Source organism: Oncorhynchus gorbuscha, linkage group LG01 (genome assembly GCF_021184085.1).
Source record: "Oncorhynchus gorbuscha isolate QuinsamMale2020 ecotype Even-year linkage group LG01, OgorEven_v1.0, whole genome shotgun sequence".
In the NCBI taxonomy this organism is placed as follows: domain Eukaryota; kingdom Metazoa; phylum Chordata; class Actinopteri; order Salmoniformes; family Salmonidae; genus Oncorhynchus; species Oncorhynchus gorbuscha.
In genome coordinates this window covers 12,753,584-12,773,983 of record NC_060173.1, presented here as the reverse complement: position 1 = coordinate 12,773,983, position 20,400 = coordinate 12,753,584, and positions in this window count along the sequence as shown.

Here is a 20,400-nt window from a genome sequence, read left to right as displayed (position 1 = left end):
AGCGGTCTTCCACTCGTCACCAGGTCCGTTCCGCAGGTCAAGCTTAGTGAAAACAACTGCTTCCTGGAGCAGCTCGAAGGCTGTGGCCATAAGGGGTAGCGGGTAACGGTTAAGGACGGTTATGGCATTGAGTCCCCGGTAGTCGATGCAAGGACGTAATCCACCGTCTTTCTTGGCCACAAAGAAAAACCCTGCTCCCGCCGGGGAGGTGGATGGACGCATGAGGCCTGCTTCCAGAGCGTCCTTGATGTAGGTATCCATAGCAGCTCGTTCGGGTGGAGATAGGGAAAAGATCCGACCCCTGGGGGGGCAAGTGCCCGGAAACAGTTCGATGGGGCAATCATAAGGTCTATGGGGTGGTAGCATGGTGGCCCTCTGTTTGCTAAATACCAGTTTGAGGTCATGGTAACACTCGGGAACTCGGGTCAGGTCGATGGATTCTAAAGACTCGGGAGTAGAACTCGGGGAATTCGGGAAAATACAAGTAGCTTGGCACGTAGGACCCCACTGCTTGATAGTGCCCACAGACCAGTCGATGTGAGGGTTATGGCTGTGAAGCCAGGGGTATCCAAGGACGAGAGGGAACTCGGAACAGGAGATCAAATGAAAGTTCATCAATTCCTGGTGTTGTGAAACTGAAAGTCGCAAGGAGGTAGTGACATGAGTGACAAGTCCAGATCCCAAAGGGCTTCCATCCAATGTAGTAACCCTCATGGGGTCACTTAGAGGTTCAGAGGGAAGGCCATTCTCCTTCGTCCAGACACCATCCATGAAGATACCTGCGGCTCCAGAGTCTACCAAGGCTTGAAGGTGAAGCTTGTGGTTGTCCCAGGAAAGGGTGACTGGAATGAGCGGACAGGAGTTGGACGGATGGGAGGAGGTTATGTTTCCCGTTACAGTTCCCCCCGGTCTGTACGGGACAGAGCGTTTCCCTGGAGCCCGGGACACGTGGAACGGAAATGGCCCGGTTTGCCGCAATATAGACAGCGTCGCTCCCTCATCCGGTGGTCTCTCTCAGCCTGGGAGATGCGTCCAATCTGCATGGGTTCCGGTGGAGCCAGCGAGGATAAAGGTGGGGACTCGGAGCTGGGACTGATAGGGGCTAGAGGTCTACGGTTGAGTTCTCTCTCTCTCAGACGCTGGTCAATGCGTGAGACCAACTTGATCAGGGACTCGAGATTGTCCGGTGGTTCCCGAGTGGCCAGTTCATCTTGGATAGTGTCGGAAAGGCCTTTCAGAAAGCACACCGTGAGCGCCTCGTTGTTCCAGCCACTCGCTGCTGCCACCGTGCGGAACTGGATGGCATAGTCCGTCACGCTGCGCCGACCTTGGTGGAGAGTCAGGAGCTGTTTGGCTGAGTCAGGACTACTGCTTGGGCCTTGAAACACTCGTTTGAATTCCTCAGCAAAGGCAGAGTAGCTGGCACAGCAGGAACTATGGGCATCCCACACAGCAGTAGCCCAGGCCAGGGCTTTTTCCGACAGCAGGGTGATGATATATGCGATCTTAGACCGGTCGGTGGGGAACGACGAGGGTTGCAGCTCGAAGGAGAGAGAGAACATTGGGTGAGAAACCCTTTACAAGCACTTGGATCACCTGAGAACCATTGGGGAGGTGGAAGACGAGGTTCAGCCAGAGGGTTAACTGCCATGGGTACGTGAATCTGAGGTACTGGGACGGGAACTGTTGCCGGGGTAAGTCGATCAGATATCTGCTTTATGGAAGTCAGCATCTCTGACAGAAGATGAGAATGTTTAGCCATTAAGGCCTCTTGCTGAACCAGGGCGGCTTCGTGGCGTTGGACAGTCTCCTGGTGGTGGGACAGCATGGCAACAAGGTCCTGGGAACTGGCTGCCACTGGGTTCATTTTTGGCTCTGTGTTTCTGTCAGGACCCGGTTACAACCCCTTGTCTCCGGAGTGAGAAACAGTCACTTAACCAACTGAGCCACGAATAGTCGGCAGAACCCAGAAGATGAGGCAGACACAGCAGTACTTGAGACGGTGTATTTAATGAAGTAAAAAGTGAAGTACTTCAGGAAAACATGTAACTCCACAACCTCAAAAGGAATCCTACAAGAACAAAGGTAATCCTCCAAGACAAAAAAGGTAAATCCACAAGGTGGAAGGTAAAGCACAAAAAGCCTCAAAAGATACTCAAAAAACAAACAAACAAGAACAAAAAACAGAATTCCACAAGAGAGTCCACCGGGATCAACAAGAGTTCTCAGAGTACTAGGGCTGGGTGCTAACATACAAACACAGAGCAAAGAACAGAGGAAAACAAAGGGTTTAAATACAATCAGGGGAAACGAGGCACAGGTGTAAATAATAATGGGGATCAAGGGAAAACAAAAGGTCAAAAGGCACAATGGGGGCATCTAGTGACCAAAAACCGGAACAACCCTGGCCAAATCCTGACACATCCCATCTGAAACACACCACCCTACGCAGGGCAATGTCACCTTCCATACCATGGGATCTCCAGGGAAGAGTGCCCCCTACTGACCCTCCAACACCACTTCCAGCAGCATCTGGTCTCCTATCCAGGACTGATCCTGCTTAGTTTCAGAGGCAAGCCACCAGTGGGATGCAGGGTGGTATGCTGCTGGCGGGAAAATCTCCCCTTTCAATGAAGTTATTTCACAGCTTTCTCTTCCCGCATACAGCTGTTCTTAGTAAATCATGAACAAATCCCTACTCACCATCCAGACCCATCTCAGAGCAATCAAAAGTGAAAGGGAGAGGGGTCAGTTGTAGCCACCTCAAAGAATGGCCCATTTTACAACCAGAGGGGGTGAAAACACTGGAACATTGGCATGACAAGGTTTGGGTTTCTCTCTCTTCCTGGGTTGTTGAGGAACAGAGCTGAGCATCTTAAAGCTACAATCTGGGATTTCAAAAACTACACAACAGCAGCTGTCACTTGTTTTGCTATTCAGCTGAGGGATGGGTCTATAGCTCATGAAGTTCATTCATTCATAAGTTATATTAATCAAGAATCAATGGGTAAATATCAAGAATAACAATGGCCATTCAACAGATTCCAAGATCACAGACTGTAGCTTTAAAGGGGAAATCTGCAGTTGATACATCCATTTTTGGAGTTCTACATTTAAGCTTGTTTTCTGCAATGTTTGTAAGCAATGTAAATGTAAACAAACACTATACAGTACCAGTCAAAAGTTTGGACACGCATACTCATTCAAAGGTTTTTCTTTATTTGTACTATTTTCTAAATTGTAGAATAATAGTGAAGACATCAAAACTATGATATAACACATATGGAATCACTCCTTCAAGACTGTTGGAAAAGCATTCCAGGTGAAGCTGGTTGAGAGAATGCCAAGAGTGTGCAAAGCTGTCATCAAGGCAGAAGGTGGCTACTTTGAAGAATCTCAAATATAAATTGTATTTTGATTTGATTAACATTTTTTTGGTTACTACATGATTCCATATGTGTTATTTCATAGTTTTGATGTCTGCACTATTATTCCACAGTGTAGAAAATAGTAAATAAAGAAAAACCCTTGAATGGGTCGGTGTGTCCAAACTTTTGAATGGTACTGTACATCCTCAAAACATGGTTAAAACTTACATGTTGATATCATGGATGGTCAGTACTTGCATCCATAGATCTGTCTATACATTTAAGAGTGGTTAGATTTCTCCAGCCCCATACCTGAGCTTTTTACCCAATCAGGGGTGGAGGAAAAAAGATGAGTTATTGTTTAAACTGATGATTGCCCCTTTACTTTTCTGCTCTTTTGCACCAACATCTCTACCTGTACATGACCATCTGATCATTTATCACTCTAGTATCTCTACCTGTACATGACCATCTGATCATTTATCACTCCAGTATCTCTACCTGTACATGACCATCTGATCATTTATCACTCCAGTATCTCTACCTGTACATGACCATCTGATCATTTATCACTCCAGTATCTCTACCTGTACATGATCATCTGATCATTTATCACTCTAGTATCTCTACCTGTACATGACCATCTGATCATTTATCACTCCAGTATCTCTACCTGTACATGACCATCTGATCATTTATCACTCCAGTATCTCTACCTGTACATGACCATCTGATCATTTATCACTCCAGTATCTCTACCTGTACATGACCATCTGATCATTTATCACTCCAGTATCTCTACCTGTACATGACCATCTGATCATTTATCACTCCAGTATCTCTACCTGTACATGACCATCTGATCATTTATCACTCCAGTATCTCTACCTGTACATGACCATCTGATCATTTATCACTCCAGTATCTCTACCTGTACATGACCATCTGATCATTTATCACTCTAGTATCTCTACCTGTACATGATCATCTGATCATTTATCACTCCAGTATCTCTACCTGTACATGACCATCTGATCATGTATCACTCTAGTATCTCTACCTGTACATGACCATCTGATCATTTATCACTCCAGTATCTCTACCTGTACATGACCATCTGATCATTTATCACTCCAGTATCTCTACCTGTACATGACCATCTGATCATTTATCACTCCAGTATCTCTACCTGTACATGACCATCTGATCATTTATCACTCCAGTATCTCTACCTGTACATGACCATCTGATCATTTATCACTCTAGTATCTCTACCTGTACATGACCATCTGATCATTTATCACTCCAGTATCTCTACCTGTACATGACCATCTGATCATTTATCACTCCAGTATCTCTACCTGTACATGACCATCTGATCATTTATCACTCCAGTATCTCTACCTGTACATGATCATCTGATCATTTATCACTCCAGTATCTCTACCTGTACATGACCATCTGATCATTTATCACTCCAGTGTTCATCTGCTAAATTGTAATTATTCGCCGACCTCCTCATGCCTTTTGCACACCAATATCTCTACCTGTACATGACCATCTGATCTTTATTCACTCCAGTGTTCATCTGCAATATTGTAATTATTGACCATCTTTTGATCATGTATAGACTCCCCTTTTATCCTACTGTGTTATTGACTTGTTAACCATCCATGTGATCATGTTATCACGCCAGGACAGCGGAGTCAATCTCTACCTCCGGAGACACCTGACCATCTGAATCATTTATCCCCCCTTTAAGATTTAGATGCACTATTGTAAAGTGACTGTTCCACTGGATGTCATAAGGTGAATGCACCAATTTGTAAGTCGCTCTGGATAAGAGCCTGCTAAATGACTTAAATGTAAATGTAAATGTAATGTGTAACTCTGTGTTGTCTGTTCACACTACTATCTTTATCTTGGCCAGTGTTCATCTGCAAATGAGAACTTGTTCTATTAGCCTACCTGGTTAAATAAAGGTGTTCCTTTAGCCTACCTGGTTAAATAAAGGTGTTCTCAACTAGCCTACCTGGTTTAAAGGTGTTCCAACTGGCCTACCTGGTTAAATTGTTCTCAACTGGCCTACCTGGTTAAATTGTTTACTGGCCTACCTGGTTAAAAAAAGGTGTTCTCATAGCCTACTGTCAGGACCCGGTTACAAACCCAGGTCTCCGGAGGAGAAACAGTCACTAAACCAACTGAGGAATAGTCAGCAGAACCCAGAAGATGAGGCAGACACAGCAGTACTTGAGACGGTGTATTTAATGAAGTAAAAAGTGAAGTTCTTCAGGAAAACATGTAACTCCACAACCTCAAAAGGAATTCCACAAGAACAAAGGCAATCCTCCAAGACAAAAAGGCAAATCCACAAGGTGGAAGGTAAAGAAAACCTCCAAAGATACTCAAAAAACAAACAAACAAGAACAAAAAACAGAACTCCACAAGAGAGTCCATTCAACAAGAGACACAGAGTACTAGGGCTGGGTGCTAACATACAAACCAGGTGAGTAAAACCAGTTTAAATTGAGAAACAGGCACAGGTTATTTCAAGGGAAAACAAAAGGTCAAAAGGCACAATGGGGGCATCTAGTGACCAAAAAGAACAACCCTTGCCAAAGACACCTACCTGGTTTATTTAACCAGGTAGGCCAAGTTGGTTAAATAAAGGTGTTCTCAACTAGCCTACCTGGTTAAATAAAGTGTTCTCAACTAGCCTACCTGGTTTGAGAACACCTGGTTAAATAAAGGTGTTTAAGCCCAGGTTAAATAAAGTGTTCTCAACTAGCCTACCTGGTTAAATAAAGGTGTTCTCAACTAGCCTACCTGGTTAAAAAAGTTCTACCTGGTTAAATTTGTTCTCAACTAGCCTACCTGGTTAAATAAAGGTGTTCTCAACTAGCCTACCTGGTTAAATGGTTCTCAACCAAGATAAATAAAGGTGTTCTCAGTAGCCTACCTGGTGTGAACAGACCTGGTTAAACAGGTGTTCTCAACTGGCCTACCTGGTTAAACAGGTGTTTCATTTACATTTACATTTAAGTCATTTAGCAGACGCTCTTATCCAGAGCGACTTACAAATTGGTGCATTCACCTTATGACATCCAGTGGAACAGTCACTTTACAATAGTGCATCTAAATCTTAAAGGGGGGTGAGAGGGATTACTTATCCTATCCTAGGTATTCCTTAAAGAGGTGGGGTTTCAGGTGTCTCCGGAAGGTGGTGATTGACTCCGCTGTCCTGGCGTCGTGAGGGAGTTTGTTCCACCATTGGGGGACCAGCGCAGCGAACAGTTTTGACTGGGCTGAGCGGGAGCTGTACTTCCTCAGTGGTAGGGAGGCGAGCAGGCCAGAGGTGGATGAACGCAGTGCCCTTGTTTGGGTGTAGGGCCTGATCAGAGCCTGGAGGTACTGAGGTGCCGTTCCCCTCACAGCTCCGTAGGCAAGCACCATGGTCTTGTAGCGGATGCGAGCTTCAACTGGAAGCCAGTGGAGAGAACGGAGGAGCGGGGTGACGTGAGAGAACTTGGGAAGGTTGAACACCAGACGGGCTGCGGCGTTCTGGATGAGTTGAAGGGGTTTAATGGCACAGGCAGGGAGCCCAGCCAACAGCGAGTTGCAGTAATCCAGACGGGAGATGACAAGTGCCTGGATTAGGACCTGCGCCGCTTCCTGTGTGAGGCAGGGTCGTACTCTGCGGATGTTGTAGAGCATGAACCTACAGGAACGGGCCACCACCTTGATGTTGGTTGAGAACGACAGGGTGTTGTCCAGGATCACGTCAAGGTTCTTGGCGCTCTGGGAGGAGGACACAATGGAGTTGTCAACCGTGATGGCGAGATCATGGAACGGGCAGTCCTTCCCCGGGAGGAAGAGCAGCTCCGTCTTGCCGAGGTTCAGCTTGAGGTGGTGATCCGTCATCCACACTGATATGTCTGCCAGACATGCAGAGATGCGATTCGCCACCTGGTCGTCAGAAGGGGGAAAGGAGAAGATTAATTGTGTGTCGTCTGCATAGCAATGATAGGAGAGACCATGTGAGGTTATGACAGAGCCAAGTGACTTGGTGTATAGCGAGAATAGGAGAGGGCCAAGAACAGAGCCCTGGGGGACACCAATGGTGAGAGCGCGTGGTGAGGAGACAGATTCTCGCCACGCCACCTGGTAGGAGCGGCCTGTCAGGTAGGACGCAATCCAAGCGTGGGCCGCGCCGGAGATGCCCAACTCGGAGAGGGTGGAGAGGAGGATCTGATGGTTCACAGTATCGAAGGCAGCCGATAGATCTAGAAGGATGAGAGCAGAGGAGAGAGAGTTAGCTTTAGCAGTGCGGAGCGCCTCCGTGATACAGAGGAGAGCAGTCTCAGTTGAATGACTAGTCTTGAAACCTGACTGATTTGGATCAAGAAGGTCATTCAGAGAGAGATAGCGGGAGAGCTGGCCAAGGACGGCACGTTCAAGAGTTTTGGAGAGAAAAAAAAGAAGGGATACTGGTCTGTAATTGTTGACATCGGAGGGATCGAGTGTAGGTTTTCTCAGAAGGGGTGCAACTCTCGCTCTCTTGAAGACGGAAGGGACGTAGCCAGCGGTCAGGGATGAGTTGATGAGCGAGGTGAGGTAAGGGAGAAGGTCTCCGGAAATGGTCTGGAGAAGAGAGGAGGGGATAGGGTCAAGCGGGCAGGTTGTTGGGCGGCCGGCCGTTACAAGACGCGAGATTTCATCTGGAGAGAGAGGGGAGAAAGAGGTCAGAGCACAGGGTAGGGCAGTGTGAGCAGAACCAGCGGTGTCGTTTGACTTAGCAAACGAGGATCGGATGTCGTCGACCTTCTTTTCAAAATGGTTGACGAAGTCGTCTGCAGAGAGGGAGGAGGGGGGGAGGGGGAGGAGGATTCAGGAGGGAGGAGAAGGTGGCAAAGAGCTTCCTAGGGTTAGAGGCAGATGCTTGGAATTTAGCGTGGTAGAAAGTGGCTTTAGCAGCAGAGACAGAGGAGGAAAATGTAGAGAGGAGGGAGTGAAAGGATGCCAGGTCCGCAGGGAGGCGAGTTTTCCTCCATTTCCGCTCGACTGCCCGGAGCCCTGTTCTGTGAGCTCGCAATGAGTCATCGAGCCACGGAGCGGGAGTGGAGGACCGAGCCGGCCTGGAGGATAGGGGACATAGAGAGTCAAAGGATGCAGAGAGGGTGGAGAGGAGGGTTGAGGAGGCAGAATCAGGAGATAGGTTGGAGAAGGTTTGAGCGGAGGGAAGAGATGATAGGATGGAAGAGGAGAGAGTAGCGGGGGAGAGAGAGCGAAGGTTGGGACGGCGCGATACCATCCGAGTAGGGGCAGTGTGGGAGGTGTTGGATGAGAGCGAGAGGGAAAAGGATACAAGGTAGTGGTCGGAGACTCGGAGGGGAGTTGCAATGAGGTTAGTGGAAGAACAGCATCTAGTAAAGATGAGGTCGAGCGTATTGCCTGCCTTGTGAGTAGGGGGGGAAGGTGAGAGGGTGAGGTCAAAAGAGGAGAGGAGTGGAAAGAAGGAGGCAGAGAGGAATGAGTCAAAGGTAGACGTGGGGAGGTTAAAGTCGCCCAGAACTGTGAGAGGTGAGCCGTCCTCAGGAAAGGAGCTTATCAAGGCATCAAGCTCATTGATGAACTCTCCGAGGGAACCTGGAGGGCGATAAATGATAAGGATGTTAAGCTTGAAAGGGCTAGTAACTGTGACAGCATGGAATTCAAAGGAGGCGATAGACAGATGGGTAAGGGGAGAAAGAGAGAATGACCACTTGGGAGAGATGAGGATCCCGGTGCCACCACCCCGCTGACCAGAAGCTCTCGGGGTGTGCGAGAACACGTGGGCGGACGAAGAGAGAGCAGTAGGAGTAGCAGTGTTGTCTGTGGTGATCCATGTTTCCGTCAGTGCCAAGAAGTCGAGGGACTGGAGGGAGGCATAGGCTGAGATGAACTCTGCCTTGTTCTCAACTAGCCTACCTGGTTAAATAAAGGTGTTCTCAACTAGCCTACCTGGTTAAATAAAGGTGTTCTCAACTAGCCTACCTGGTTAAATAAAGGTGTTCTCAACTGGCCTACCTGGTTAAAGAAAGGTGTTCTCAACTAGCCTACCTGGTTAAATAAAGGTGTTCTCAACTAGCCTACCTGGTTAAATAAAGGTGTTCTCAACTAGCCTACCTGGTTAAATAAAGGTGTTCTCAACTGGCCTACCTGGTTAAATAAAGGTGTTCTCAACTAGCCTACCTGGTTAAATAAAGGTGTTCTCAACTAGCCTACCTGGTTAAATAAAGGTGTTCTCAACTAGCCTACCTGGTTAAATAAAGGTGTTCTCAACTGGCCTACCTGGTTAAATAAAGGTGTTCTCAACTAGCCTACCTGGTTAAATAAAGGTGTTCTCAACTAGCCTACCTGGTTAAATAAAGGTGTTCTCAACTAGTCTACCTGGTTAAATAAAGGTGTTCTCAACTGGCCTACCTGGTTAAATAAAGGTGTTCTCAACTAGCCTACCTGGTTAAATAAAGGTGTTCTCAACTAGCCTACCTGGTTAAATAAAGGTGTTCTCAACTAGCCTACCTGGTTAAATAAAGGTGTTCTCAACTAGCCTACCTGGTTAAATAAAGGTGTTCTCAACTAGCCTACCTGGTTAAATAAAGGTGAAATAAAAAAAAAAAAAAAAAGAAAGAGAGGGGCAATCAGAGGTTATATGACCTCACAGTGATCAGAGGAGAGAAAGCCTCATGCCTCCGAGGTGGTGTATTAGAATGGTAGTGCACTATATTGGGAATAGGGTGCCATTTGAATCAAATCAAATCAAAGTGTATTCGTCACAAGCGCCGAATACAACGGTGAAGAGCTTACTTACAGGCTCTAACCGATAGGGGGATCGTACATGGAGTATGCTGCTGCAGGGACCAGGCTTTGGTGACAGCTGTAGAGAAACACCCAAGTAAAACATGCATTCCACAGGCCTGACATCATATTGGACTGAGTCGGGAAAAGAAGCTCAGAAAATCTGTCAACACAAAACCTTAAATAAGTAAAAATTCAGAGGCCTTGTAATATCAGTGTGTGATTAAATGTTACTTTTGATTTTATTGAAGCAGAACTTGTTGGCAGAAGTTGAAGGATAGCTGGATTATCATAACTCTATGAGACTATTTCTATTGACCCAGCGATGCTCTACAGTATATTTTTGGAATGGTGTTATCTACATCCACACATAACCCAACTCCACTCTGCCACTCCCCCTGTTGTTGATTGTCTACGTGAAATGAAAACTTGAATGAGAAATACCTTTTTAAAACTAAATGACGGTAAAAATGAGATCAAGCTCATAGGCCCCAACTCCCTCATCAATAAACTGGGTCAACAGAGATCATGCTCATGGGCTCCAACTCCCTCATCAAGAAACTGGGTCAACAGAGATCATGCTCATGGGCTCCAACTCCCTCATCAAGAAAATGGGTCAACAGAGATCATGCTCATGGGCTCCAACTCCCTCATCAAGAAACTGGGTCAACAGAGATCATGCTCATGGGCTCCAACTCCCTCATCAAGAAACTGGGTCAACAGAGATCATGCTCATGGGCTCCAACTCCCTCATCAAGAATGGGTCAACACTGGGTCTTATAAAAATTCAGCTGAGATCATGCTCATGGGCTCCAACTAACCCTCATCAAGAAACTGGGTCAACTCAACATGACAATTGAAGGCTGCATCATCCACTCCCCCCAACCCCACAGAACCTTGGTGTTACATTTCACCCCATCTGTCATTTGAATCCAACATCCAGAATATCACCAAGTCAGTCTTTCTTCCAATTCAAAAACATCCCTGGTTAGTCTGACTCAGACCCTCTCTCACTGACCCCACTGCTGAAACCCTCATTCATGCCTTTGTTTTATCACGCCTGGACTACTGCAATGCCATTCTCTACAGACTCCCCTGTCATCATGTTTAAAAACACTGGACAGACTTCAACTTATCATCAAAAATTCAGCTGTCATCGAATCCCCTCATCATACACCAGACCTTGGGACTGTCAAATCACCCCCAACCTTAACACACTCCACTGGCTCCCAGTTCAATACAGGATCATCTTCAAATTGCTCATGCTCACCTACAAAGCACTCAATGGACTGTTACCCATATGCCCTAATGACCTTCCAAACCCCAACACTCCCATCGTGTTCCCTGTGTCTCCTCTTACACTTGCCTCCTCACTATCATGTGTAGTGTTCTCCCCCACCAGCCTCCTGGTTAGCTCCATGGGAGACAGGACTTTTAGCAGTGCAGCTCCATGGTTAAAATCTGGAACCTGGGCTGGGGTTCTCCATTCCTCCCTGAGTCTGTCATCTGTTTCCTGGGCTCATTGTCAGAATCTGTCATCAAGTGTTCTCCCTGGTTAGTCTGTCATCATATCTTCCATGGTTAGTCTGTCATCATGTGTAGTGTTCTCCCTGGTTAGTCTGTCATCATGTGTAGTGTTCTCCCTGGTTAGTCTGTCATCATGTGTAGTGTTCTCCCTGGTTACTCTGTCATCATGTTTAGTGTTCTCCATGGTTAGTCTGTCATCATGTTTAGTGTTCTCCCTGGTTAATCTGTCCTCATGTATGGTGTTCTCCCTGGTTAGTCTGTCATCATGTTTAGTGTTCTCCCTGGTTAGTCTGTCCTCATGTATGGTGTTCTCCCTGGTTAGTCTGTCATCCCTGTTCTCCCTGGTTAGTCTGTCAGTCTGTCATCATGTGTTCTCCCTGGTTAGTCTGTCATCATGTTTAATGTTCTCCCTGGTTAGTCTGTCATCATGTGAGGTGTTCTCCCTGGTTAGTCTGTCCTCATGTGTGGTGTTCTCCCTGGTTAGTCTGTCATCATGTGTAGTGTTCTCCCTGGTTAGTCTGTCATCATGTGTAGTGTTCTCCCTGGTTAGTCTGTCATCATGTGTAGTGTTCTCCATGTTTAGTCTGTCCTCATGTGTTATGAATTTTATATACTTATATTAATTTATAAATGTATCACTTGTTATCCTGCTGATTTTCTTGTTAATGAAAGTGACTTTGGGTGTTGTGAAAAAATATTGTTATTCTTATTATTAAATTATTCACCACATCAATACAAAGACAAGTCATCGCCTGCACAGTGGTTTGTTCGAATGCAAACAGGGGATGGCGACAGGCTCCTGAAAAGAAGCCTCACTTCACACAGTTGGCATGAAGCTGTTGGCCAGGCGGGCCAGGCGGGCCAGGCGGGGGCTGGGGACCGACGGACAGACAGTACAGCCTTCTTTAGGACTGTCACCTCTCTGTGATGACCCCCTCCTCTGCTCCGCACCCCCTCCGCCCCATTCCCCCGCTCCTCAAAAGGAGGACTGTCTCCTCAGGCTATCTCTGGCTCCACTCCCCGGCCCGGGGTCCGCTGGCCGGCAGGGCTGTGTGAATTAATATACATGCCTACGTCTTGGGGACTGCATGAGGCCTCAATCGTCTCTTATTGTGCGTTCCTCTTCCAGGCTCACTCCACAGAGCAAGGCCTCATCTTCACAACAATGCCCTTTAAAAGGCCCAGTGCCACTCCAAGGCCCTGGACATGAAAGGGGGGCCTTTGCTTGGTGGATGTGTTTTGAAGGAGGGATGGGGCTGCATTGGCAGGAGGCCACTAGTAGCTATTCATGCAGAAACAGGCAGGCAGTGGAGGAGAAGGGGAGAGGGGGACAGTGATGAGGTGGACAGAGAGAGAGAGAGAGAGAGAGAGAGAGAGAGAGAGAGAGAGAGAGAGAGAGAGAGAGAGAGAGAGAGAGAGAGAGAGAGAGAGAGAGAGAGAGAGAGAGAGAGAGAGAGAGAGAGAGAGAGAGAGAGAACAAGAAACGGAACGGGAGACAGAACAAGCGAGAGAGATAAACAGGCCTGAAGTAAGTCACTTTCAGATGGAGGTGGCGTTGCCCCTGGAAGAAAGGCCAAGGGTTCATCCCAAATGGCATCCTATTCCCTACATAGTGCACTACGTTGGACCAGAGCCCTACGGGAAATAGGGTGCACTTTGGGATGCAGAACCAAATAACGGGGATAGATGGCTGCTGCTAGGAGACCCAGTCAGTGGCATGTTGCTGGCAGCCTGGCCTCCCAGCCAGCACCAGAAACATCAATGACCATGGGCTCCTCCAATCCCCATTAGGACTCTGCAATGATAGAGATATACATGAGAAAAAGCCTGAATCATAATGAAAGGCCACAATGCCAAATGGGATGTTAATTGTTGTTGAGACTAGAGACCAGAGAAAAGGAAACCGAAATCATCAGATACAGTATGAGCTGGTGAGCTGTTGTCTTCATCTTAGTCCACACTGTTTCTAGTCCTCAAAGAGGCGTTGGTTTGGAATGTGGAAGCTATGGGGGAGATGCTACTTCACCATGCATGTAGTAAGTAATCATTTGCATTGGTATTTGTTAAGCAGTCACACTTAACTTACCAGCATTTCAGTTGTATAGCTATGCAACTTCATATGTATGAACTGTTTAACATACCCAGCTGTGCTCCATTCTGACTAAATGCTTCCCGAGTGGCGCAGCATCTCAGTGCTAGAGGCGTCACTACAGACCGCGATTGAGAGTCCCATAGGGCGGCACACAAATGTCTCAGCGTGGTCTAGGTTAGGGTTTAGGCCGTCATTGTAAATAAGAATTTGTTCTTGAACGATTTGCCTAGTTAAATAAAGGTTACGTAAAATAGATACCCTCCCATGATGACGTTTCCCTACTGCAGCTGTTCTGTCCTAATCACCCAACCCCAGAGACACATCCTCCCTGCCCCGTCCCTAACTACCACTGTAGACAGCTTCTTCCCTGTGGAAACCAAACCACTGTCAGTAACACACAGTGTGTCACAAACTCACTGTTAATGTTTATCCACTGAAATGTGTTGAATTCATTTATGTCTTTGTGTATTTTTTTTATGTATTTTCATTTGTCCATTCCGTTTCTGTAACATCATATGACTTTAAAACTGTTTTGTTGAGTCCTGGATCTGCACAACAATATCAATGTAAACTGATCTGCTGAATACTGTCAATGGAAAATATCCATGACTTAACTCAGAAATGGATGATCCTGGGGGTCATAAAGGGTCACCACCCTTTTCTTCCCCTCATAGTCCTGAATAAGCCTTTATCAACATAGGACATTTCTAACTCCCAATAACAACATACGAGCATGACCACCACCAATCCCCATTACCCATCTCATACTCACTTTCTTTCTTCCCTTTCTTCCAACCCAGCCAAGCTCCATGGCCCTCCACGTTAGACCATTCTGGAATTCCTTTCACACAATCACATCCCTTTGGAAGGCCCCGTCTCTCTTCTCTTCTCAGGGCCCTGTCTCCCCTCTCTTCTCCTCTCTTCTCTTCTCAGGGCTCTGTCTCCCCTCTCTTCTCTTCTCTTCTCTTCTCAGGGCTCTGTCTCCCCTCTCTTCTCCTCTCTTCTCTTCTCAGAGCCCTTTCTCCCATCTCCTCTCCTCTCTTCTCAGGGCCCTGTCTCCCCGCTCTTCTCCTCTCTTCTCTTCTCAGGGCCCTGTCTCCCCTCTCTTCTCCTCTCTTCTCTTCTCAGGGCCCTGTCTCCCCTCTCTTCTCCTCTCTTCTCTTCTCAGGGCCCTGTCTCCCCTCTCTTCTCCTCTCTTCTCTTCTCAGGGCCCTGTCTCCCCTCTCTTCTCCTCTCTTCTCTTCTCAGGGCCCTGTCTCCCCTCTCTTCTCCTCTATTCTCTTCTCAGGGCCCTGTCTCCCCTCTCTTCTCATCTCTTCTCAGGGCCCTGTCTCCCCTCTCTTCTCCTCTCTTCTCTTCTCAGGGCCCTGTCTCCCCTCTCTTCTCTTCTCTTCTCTTCTCTTCTCTTCTCTTCTCTTCTCTTCTCTTCTCTTCTCTTCTCTTCTCTTCTCTTCTCTTCTCTTCTCTTCTCAGGGCTCTGTCTCCCCTCTCTTCTCCTCTCTTCTCTTCTCAGAGCCCTTTCTCCCATCTCCTCTCCTCTCTTCTCAGGGCCCTGTCTCCCCTCTCTTCTCCTCTCTTCTCTTCTCAGGGCCCTGTCTCCCATCTCCTCTCCTCTCTTCTAAGGGCTCTGTCTCCACTCTCTTCTCTTCTATTTTAATTTCTTCTCTTCTATTTTCCTCACAGGCAGAGATATGTGATAGAGTTGCCACAGTCTCCTGAATACATAGGTAATCCCCTAACACTGGGAGCACATTGTGTCTCGCAGCCGCAGCCCAGGAAAGAGAGGTCAGAGGAATGCACCAATCAGGAAAGAGAGGTCAGAGGAATGCACCAGCCCAGGAAAGAGAGGTCAGAGGAATGCACCAGCCAAGGAAAGAGAGATCAGAGGAATGCACCAGCCCAGGAAAGAGAGGTCAGAGGAATGCACCAGCCCAGGAAAGAGAGATCAGAGGAATGCACCAGCCCAGGAAAGAGAGGTCAGAGGAATGCACCAGCCCAGGAAAGAGAGATCGGAGGAATGCACCAGCCCAGGAAAGAGAGATCAGAGGAATGCACCAGCCCAGGAAAGAGAGGTCAGAGGAATGCACCAGCCCAGGAAGGAAAGGTCAGAGGAATGCACCAGCCCAGGAAAGAGAGGTCAGAGGAATGCACCAGCCCAGGAAGGAAAGGTCAGAGGAATGCACCAGAGAGAGAGAGAGAGAGAGAGAGAGAGAGAGAGAGAGAGAGAGAGAGAGAGAGAGAGAGAGAGAGAGAGAGAGAGAGAGAGAGAGAGAGAGATGAATAATGGGTAGAAAAAGAAGGTAGAGGGGAAGAGGAGAGAAAAAAGTCAAACTCTGCAAATGAGAATGTCTGAAAAAACGGATTATGCCACAATATCCGACTACATTGAGGGGTCAGGGGAGTTAAGGCTAGGAGCAGCTTGCTCAGTGTGAGGACAGATAAAAGGGGGCCATCGGCTGAATGGCCGTAGTTCAAGTGCAGACGCTTTGGGCAGGCTGCTCCCCGATTCTCTTTAGGGCCAGGCATCACTTTCATGTGTGGGCACACATTGTTAGGGTAGCTTCATAGAATTGCGTTGTTAATAGGCCACAGGCAGAATGGAATACCCCAGTTCCATTGAGGTGGTTGTGGGTAGAGAAGAGGAAGATGTTGGAGGTAGAGGAAGGAGGAATGCATTCTCTGATTGGTTCAGAAGGCATCTGACGGTCAGTCAGAGATTCGGTACGGCTGCTTTACAGACACACACAAGCATTGGTATGCTAGGACAACCAGGATTGAGCTATTGCCTGGAGGTATATAGGACAACCAGGATTGAGCTATTGCCTGGAGGTATATAGGACAACCAGGATTGAGCTATTGCCTGGAGGTATATAGGACAACCAGGATTGAGCTATTGCCTGGAGGTATATAGGACAACCAGGATTGAGCTATTGCCTGGAGGTATGCTAGGACAACCAGGATTGAGCTATTGCCTGGAGGTATATAGGACAACCAGGATTGAGCTATTGCCTGGAGGTATATAGGACAACCAGGATTGAGCTATTGCCTGGAGGTATATAGGACAACCAGGATTGAGCTATTGCCTGGAGGTATATAGGACAACCAGGATTGAGCTATTGCCTGGAGGTATATAGGACAACCAGGATTGAGCTATTGCCTGGAGGTATATAGGTCAACCAGGATTGAGCTATTGCCTGGAGGTATATAGGACAACCAGGATTGAGCTATTGCCTGGAGGTATGTAGGACAACCAGGTTTGAGCTATTGCCAGGAGGTATGTGGGAAACGGTTCAGTGTTCAGGGTGTTGCACATCTGTAACCCCACTGCCAGGAAGTGCCCTCCTGACCTCCCATTACATCATCAGCCCACTGGACAGGCCCCTCTGATAGCTCCTGTTGGGTTGGCTTAACACAGGCCCATCCTGCCTCAGTTTCCTCAGACACTATGGAGATAACAGAAACTAGCTGGGCTATATTTAAACTCTCTTCCCTTGCACGTGCAGGCCAGACCACGGCCCAACCAAAACAGACGCAAAAGGAAGCCGTGGAGGCCTGTCTGTTTTTACATTGTTTGCCGGTCCAGCCATCAAAATAAACAACATCAGTGTGTCTAATTCATTGCAGCATAGTTGCTCCTATAGAGGTCTGGGCTTAATGGATTTCTCCTCAGAGCCAGGGTGACGTGACTACCAGGGGTGTGTGGGGACACTGTCTGCTCTCTGCCACCTCAATGAGGTCAATGTCTGCCTGTAGTAGTCATTACGTCAGATAGAGAGACGAATCAACCTGCATTGATCAGTGGACTTTTACATAATTCACGAAGTCATCACCGATCTTATGCATGGAAAGATAGACCTGTTGTATGCAAGTTTAAAGTATGTGATAGTAAAGTTTATACATATGCTTTTAATAAAATCAATGCGACTGGGAAACATTTCGGGAACATTAGGGCTAAACTTGTTTCATCTAGACAGAAAATCATTCTCTTTTGTCAGACAAACAGGAATCTATTGATAGGCTACTAAAACGGCAGGTTAATGCCTGCAATGATAACATGGTGGAAACAAATGGTTGTATCAAGTAAACCAGGGAATATCATGAGCTGACACTCCCCAAGAAAGATGACTAACGGAGAGTTAGCTGTAGGCAAGAAAATGAAAGGGAGTTACACACACTATATAGAAGTTCATTTACAGTATAGAGTGTACAACTCTATTTTAACAGCTTGCTGTATCAAGTAGCTTAACATTTCAACCTGGTTCATCTCTTCATTTATAGACAGAGATCAACCTCCAAAGAAATGCCCAATTGTTAGCAGCTAGTTAGCCAAGTGGTTAAGAGTGTTGGGCCAGTAACCAAAAGGTTGCTGGTTCAAATCCACAAAGCTGATTAGGTGAAGAATATATGAATGTTCCCTTGAGCAAGGCACTTAACCCTAATTTTGCCTATAAATTGTTCTGGATAAAAGTGCAGTGGTGGAAAAAGTAGACAATAGTTGTATTTAAGGTTTTACAGCTGCACCATCGAGAGCATCCTGATGAGTTGCATCACTCCCTGGTACGGTAACTGCTCTGCCTACGACCACAAGCACCATGCAGTTGCATGATTTGCTAACTATCTGTCTGATAGAACTCAGTGCACTCAATTTGATGGGATTATGTCTGTTAAATATAGTGTATTGAATAGTATGCCCGAAGGCTCTGTACTTTGATCCTCTCTTATTCACTATTTATATAAATTATTTAGATAAAAATGTCCAAAATGCACAACCGCATTTTTATGCAGATAATGCTGTTATTTACTGTTGTGCCTCGTCTCTTACAAAAGCTTTCCAGAACATGCAAACTGCTTTTTATACTGTTCAACATACCTTGTGTCAATTGAAGCTTATCCTCAATACTGACTAAACTAAACTAATGGTGTTTTCTAAAGCAAGAAATAGACCTCTGAACCTTTCACCTATTACTACCTGTCAGGGTAAGGAGATTGAGGTTGTAACCTCATATAAATATCTTATAATTTTAATTGATGGCCTCTCTTTTAACTTACAACATTTTTTTAAGGTGAAATGAGGATTTTCCTTTTCTTTTGAAGCCAGAAGGAGCCCGAAGGAGGCTAGTATCAGCTACATTTATGGGGATATGTTATATATGAATGCACTAATGCACTATAAGAAAACATATGACTGCACTGTGATGCACTGTAAAATACATATGAATGCACTAATGCACTGTAAAATACATATGACTGCACTGTAAAATACATATGACTGCACAGTAATGCACTGTAAAATACATATGACTGCACTGTAATGCACTGTAAAATACATATGACTGCACTGTAATGCACTGTAAAATACATATGACTGCACAGTAATGCACTGTAAAATACATATGACTGCACTGTAATGCACTGTAAAATACATATGACTGCACAGTAATGCACTGTAAAATACATATGACTGCACTGTAATGCACTGTAAAATACATATGACTGCACTGTAATGCACTGTAAAATACATATGACTGCACTGTAATGCACTGTAAAATACATATGACTGCACAGTAATGCACTGTAAAATACATATGACTGCACTGTAATGCACTGTAAAATACATATGACTGCACTGTAATGCACTGTAAAATACATATGACTGCACAGTAATGCACTGTAAAATACATATGACTGCACTGTAATGCACTGTAAAATACATATGACTGCACAGTAATGCACTGTAAAATACGTATATTGCATAATCATTTGTAACTCTAAGCCATCCATTTACTGCACTGCATTGAATGAATGAGGTTGGTTATCATGCTGTACTACATTTTTTTGTACATTGTTTACAGTTCCTATGCTGAACACATACTGCGTTTGAATGCTGTCCAGAGTGGAAAGGCAAAGACATCATGGAGGACGAGGAGGCTTGTTTACAGATGTACAAGAGACTGCAATTATAAATACGGTTTTGGCCAACAATGCTATTAGGATTCGAGAGATAAGAGAGCATATCTTGAATAATGTCACCATATTTAACAACATCAATGCTGTAAGCCTGTCCACCATACAACGCATCCTCCAACGGCACCGAGTGACGATGAAACAACTTTACAAGTTGCCATTTGAGAGAAACTCTGACAAGAATATGCGACATGACTTTGTAGAGGTATGTATGCAACACTACTTCTAGTACTTCAGAAATACCATATTTACTCATCTGTATATCCTTTTGTCTGTTACAGAGAGTATTGGAGCTGGATGCCCATGTAATCCACCATGAATTTATTCATGTGGATGAGGTTGGCTTCAACCTCACCAAAACCAGGCGCTGCGGAAGAAATGTAATAGGACAGAGGGCATTTACCAATGTCCCTGGACAGCGTGGGGGTAATATAACTATGTGTGCTGCTATCACTCAAAACGGGGTCCTCCATCACAATGCCATGCTGGGTCCGTACAACACTGGCCATATGCTCACTTTTCTGGATGCAATTTCCACAATACTTGTCCCTGATTCAGATCAGGAGCCTGCTAGATTTGTGGTTTTATAGGACAATGTTAGTTTTCACCGGG